The sequence below is a fragment of the Molossus molossus genome, unplaced genomic scaffold (assembly GCF_014108415.1).
Source record: "Molossus molossus isolate mMolMol1 unplaced genomic scaffold, mMolMol1.p scaffold_m16_p_10, whole genome shotgun sequence".
Taxonomy (NCBI): Eukaryota; Metazoa; Chordata; class Mammalia; order Chiroptera; family Molossidae; genus Molossus; species Molossus molossus.
Window position 1 is genome coordinate 26,530,338 of NW_023425345.1, and position 5,557 is coordinate 26,535,894.

Below are 5,557 nucleotides of genomic sequence, written 5' to 3' on the forward strand. Positions count from 1 at the left end.
AAATCCATTCATTTCTCTCCCTCTTAAGCTGTTTTTTATTTTAATAGCACTTACCACCTGTAGTATTATTTTTTTATATTAATATCATGGTGCATGCATCATTTTTATTTTGATGCATTGTCTCTTCAAAGAGCCAGAATATTACAGTAGTGGAGAATTTTCAGATGGGTTATATCATGAGCTTCTCATCGACATTCCTGAGAAGCAGCCATATAGACACACAGGTAGCAATCCTGTGTGAAGTTGTTACACCAGTAACTTGGCACTTTGACCTACTTGGGATACATCCCATGTGTATTGCAGTCCTTTAGACCAGACAGCAGTCACAACATATCTGAACTAATTCTTTCATGCTTTCTAGCTTTTGTTAGTTTTAATTTTTGAATCAAAGTTTTTAAGACACACACAAATGCATTAGCATTACATAAAAACACAAATACAGCTCTGGCAGGGTAGCTCAGTTGATTAGAGTGTCATCTGGATACGCCAAGTTGGGGGTTCAATCCCTGGTCAGGTCACATACAAAAATCAACCATTGAATGCATAAATAAGTGGAACAATAAATTAATGTTTCTCTCTCTCTCTCTCTCTCTCTCTCTCTTTCTCTCTCTTCCCTTCCTCATTCTCTTTAAAAATCAATAAAAATTTTTAAAACACACACAAATACAGTGTTCATATGAAAATTATTCTGTCTTAGTAATGGTACCGCTATTTTTCTAAGCTAAGGTAAGGCTGATCTTCCACCTCTTTGGATAATTTCAGAATCACCCCAGAGTGGCTGCACCCCTTGGTACACAACAGCCAAACCAAGCTGTGCAGATGTCCAGTTGTTAGAACATGGACTGAAGGAGGAGTGTAGAATACAGAGAGCAAGGGACCCCTGTCTCTTGAAACACTTTTTCCTGAGTCTTCCAGGAATGCCCATTACCTTCAGAATAAAATCCAAGTTTACTCAAGGGTGGACCTTTAATACACTTTTTTTAAACTTATGGCTTACATTCTCCTTCCTATCCCCAGTTCCATTCACCAAAACTGGACCTTTCTTTTCTGTTTTCTTTTCTTTTCTTCCCTTCCTGGACCCAGTAGTTTCATTCTAGCCTATTTACTTTTGCAAGTGTAGAGGAAAGTATGAACTCCCAGACCCCTCCTCCTAATGAAGTTCACACTCTCCTTTAGTTTCTAGCTCAAGTCCCACTTCCTTGAGGATATTTTTTATTTCTCTGACAATTTCAAGGATTTTTAAAGGAGGTATGGTACCTCACTACCATCCCCCCTGACTCCTGGCTCCTGCATTTGGAAATGTGTAGAGGAATTTGCATGATCAGTTATCAAATGACTGGGTGATGCTACTGACCTGTATGATCCAGGCACCAGAGATACTACACATACACATATGTATAATAAAGAATTGGCCCCAAAGGAAAACAATACTTCCACAAACTGTTTATGTTGAGCCATATGAAACTACTGAGCGTCAATCATATGAAATTGCCAATCATATAAAATAACCATTATTGACCAATAATAAAATGGCAATTTCATAAAATTAAACTTAAAATCACATTCTTATGTATATAAGATACATAGATAGACCTGCTAAGTTATCTGTGTATATATTTCCAGCAACTGGCTCTTTTGTTTCAACCTCTGAAGTTCTCAGGGTGAAATTTGAAACTGGCCCCCATACCCAAAGAGTAAGTAGAGACCAAAGAAAGAAGGAAGGCCATTCCAAACTGGTAGGTGTTAATAAGCAATGGGGTTTACATACAGGGCCTGTCTCGGGTGGTTGTACGACAAGCAGATCTCTGCACCCACCCACAAGAGTTTATGCAGAAGCCTTAACAGAGTTCAGTCACATGTACAGTCAGATGGTCTCAACAATACCTTACTCTCTCAAGGCTGCATCCTTGAAACTGCTCCTAGTGCAGAAACACTGGGTGGAATGTACATTCCAAGGATTGGGAGGAGGGTAAGGAGCCTCAGATTGTCTAGGTCCAGCATCTGGGTCAACAGGTCATCACATCTTTTCAATGACCTCCTCCAAAATGGACACGGTTCCAGACATGTTGTGAAGGCTCAGTAAATGTTAAAGTTTTTCAATGACTATCAGACACTACCTTCCCAAGCAGCCTTGTGATTCTGGGAGAGAATCTGAGAAGTGTCATTCTCAGGACCATGACACTTGAGAGTGGAAGGTGATAGTTTTTCTCCATGGTATCCATTGCCCACTGCCCATTCGATGGGAGACCTCTCCCCTTGCTCTCAGACTCCTGTAACTCACCTGCACTTCTCAGGAACAACCTTTGCTTCCAAGGACCACAAAACTTTCAATAAAACTTTTTTCAGGGATCACCTAGATTCATGAAATCAGAAACACCATTTCTTAATATTGCAAATAAGTATTTTCTAACTCCCAGCACAGGAAGCAACATTCTCACAAGATGAGATGTTGGATTGTATTTCACAGCATTGGTCATTGAGATAGAAGCTCTTACCCAGGCTGCTGATGACACTTGTAGAGGTATTCTGCTATCTCAGTTGACCCAAAGAGAGAATTCCAGGAGAAGCAAACTCTTGTCCGTGGCCCAGGCAGCAATTGCAAAGCCTATGCCTTGCCAGTCAAAAAAAAGTATATAATTTCACATCTTTCAGACCAAACACTGGTACCAAAGAACAGCGTCTGAAACTTACTATTTGAGGTCTCTCTTTAAGGAAACGAACAGAAAATTTGATGTGAAAGTGAATATTTACTCAAAACAAGAAGAAAAAAAAAGGACCAATTAAAAAATTCTGGCCCTCCAAATCCTGCTGCAGCCATTGCCGCAACCACGATGCCCAAACGGAAGAAGCAAGATCAGCAACAGCCACAGCCACAGCAGCCCCAAGTGCCAAAGCAGGAAGAGACGGGAGGCGAAGATGATGGGAGTCCTCTCGGACCACCCAGTCTTCTGGCCCTCCCCCAATGGCCAATGGAAAGCCTGGTGACCCCACGTCAGCCCCAAACTGGAATCCACCCACATGTCCACCATCAGTAGAATGGACAAATAAGTTCTTGTGCGTGCATGCGACGGGACACTACACTGCGATGAAAACGAACTTCTGCTACAGGCAACCTGGATGAATCTCACAAACATGATGTTGAGCGAAAGGAGCCAGACACAAAAGAATGCAGACTCTCTTCACAGAGGTGCTCCAGGATCAAGGAGACTGATGATTCTACCCTGCTGAGTCTCCCACCTCTTCCCCAGGGCAGAGGCCCAGTTTGGGGAGGCGTAGGCCCCAGGTTTGGCCCATATGGTCGTGGTTAGTGGAGGGTCGATGCTGAGCGTCCTTTTCCTGGGCCAGGACACGGTAGTCCCTCCAGGGGAGGTTTTCTCAAAGAACAGAGACATCCTCGAAGGCTCAAAAGCTGGTCTCTCGTCAAGAATACCTGCTCCCCCAACGATGAACCCCAGATTATGGAAGACAAATCTGACCGCCCTGTCTGCTAACACTTTGCCTAAAAGGGCCACTGTTGATATGAGGACCACTATGCCTTCTACCACCCAGTCAACGGATAGCTGCTGTGAGACCGTGCCTTCCTGTCTGGGCGGAAGGAAGGAGCCCTCTGTGACCTGGCAGCTGTGTTTTCCCTGTGGCCCTCAGGCAGCTGCTGCGGGGCTGTTCCACCCAGCATCCTCAGTCAATGACCCACCCCTGTCCACCACCTCCCCCATTTGAGGTCCAGAGTTGTGTTTCATCCTGGTGTGCGTTGTCCACTCTTTCTGCTAATTCTGCCTCCAGAGATTCACCTTCAGGACCCCATCTTTGCTCCCTCACTGACTCCTGGATCCTCAACCCCTCGCCACCTGCTGAGCAAGAAACTTATTTGGTGCTGTTTCTTGTGCACCTGTCCACCCACACCCAGTACTGCCTTCGATTCCTGAGCCCTGGAGCAGTTTCCTACCATTCCCTTCTGGCTGCTTGTTTTAAGTCCTTTTTATGTGATAACCTACGTTGGCAGCTGCTCTGTGAAACTCCCCAGGTTGTCTGACCTGGCTCAGTGTAGATGACTCTACAGACTCCCTTCCTGAAAGGCCAGTCTCCCTGCTTTTGGATTTTGTAGTGTCGCCGTCAGTAGCTTCAGTAGCTTCGCCCACTGCCATGGTCTGTGATCGCGGTGCTTTGTGAGCGTGGGTCCCCTCCTGGCCTTTTTCAGTGTCCGTGGCATTTCTGTGGCTCCCCCACACTAGAGTATTTCTGCCAAAATGAGTGAGGCTCTCCGTGCCCTCTAGGCTTTCCCCATTTCCCAACGCGGAGAATTGTGAAACTTTCCACGAGACTGCCTCCCTGGCCACCCCTTCCTTCAGGCGCCACTTCCTGGGATTGACAGAGGTCCCTGGAATGTGCCCTGAGGCCTCTGGTGGGCCCGCCCACTTCCCTCTGCAGCGCATTTTAGTCACACTGCGCTACTGAGAGGCCACCAGCCCTCTCGTTTGAATTCTGTGGATCTCCACCTGGCCTGTCTTTGGGTGGACCTGGACAGTCCTGTCGTCCTCTCCCGACCTCGGTCCCTCGTTGTTTTCTGTGGAAACGGCAGTGAACAGGCTCAGCCCTGAACTGGCCCTGAGGAAATGGGTCAGGAGTTGTGTGGGCAAGAGGGAGGGATGAGAGCTGTTGGAGAACTGAAAATATTTTTTTTTCTTTTTAACACTTTTTATATTAGTAATAAATGCAGTGGAAACAAGCATTTTCTTTTAAAAAAATTCTTTGATCTTTATAAATGCTACAAAGTTTTTTTTTATTAAAGAAGAAAAATTTCTGTCAATTACTGCCTAACTCTTCTGTGATACTTGTTTTTCTATATACTTTTCTTACTTAATACTCGTTGAGCATCTCTTCATATTATGATTAATAATATAATTTTCTATGAAAATCATAGATAGAATCCAGTCTGTTCTTTACCATGGTTGTTCGAAATTGTTTTTCATTATTGATCATGTAGAAAAATGTCTTATTTATTTGTGGTAGTGCAACGTTCAGTTTTTTAGAATTGTCAAATTAGGAAAAACCTTTATCAAATTTCTCGGATAATAAGTATTAAGTTTTCATGGATTTCAAGTTTTCTTGGATAGTAACTAATCGTAAGTGTCCCTTGAGTTGAGGATAGTCATTAACCAGTTTGCAATGTATTTATAAGTTTTACATTATCTTCATCAATTTCAGTATTTGTCTCAATCCAGAAAGTTAAATCTTTTTCCCAGTGTGCTCACATGATTCACTCTTCTTCACTAACTGGATTATCAAACAATGCAGAAGCCTAGTCATTACTGCTATTCAAAATTTCTCTTTTCTTCTTAAAGAATTATAGTTTTTGTATAATATGAAAAAAAAAAAAAGTTGCAGTTTGCCCCCCAGTGTCATTTGATTTCTGTTGATGTCAATGTTACTCGTTATCTCATTTGGTTCCATATCCCATTAACTACTATCTGAATTTTCTCTTGGTTCTTTAATACATAAATGTAGATAATAAGACAAGAGACTCTTCAAATATGTCCCAAAAGACAGACTGTAATGT

At 43.1% G+C, this 5,557-nt stretch overlaps 1 pseudogene; it reads left to right on the plus strand.

Moving 5' to 3' along the window:
• The first annotated feature begins 2,801 nt into the window (after nt 1–2,801).
• LOC118624649 lies at nt 2,802–3,560 on the plus strand (annotated as a pseudogene).
• Nucleotides 3,561–5,557: the final 1,997 nt, after the last annotated feature.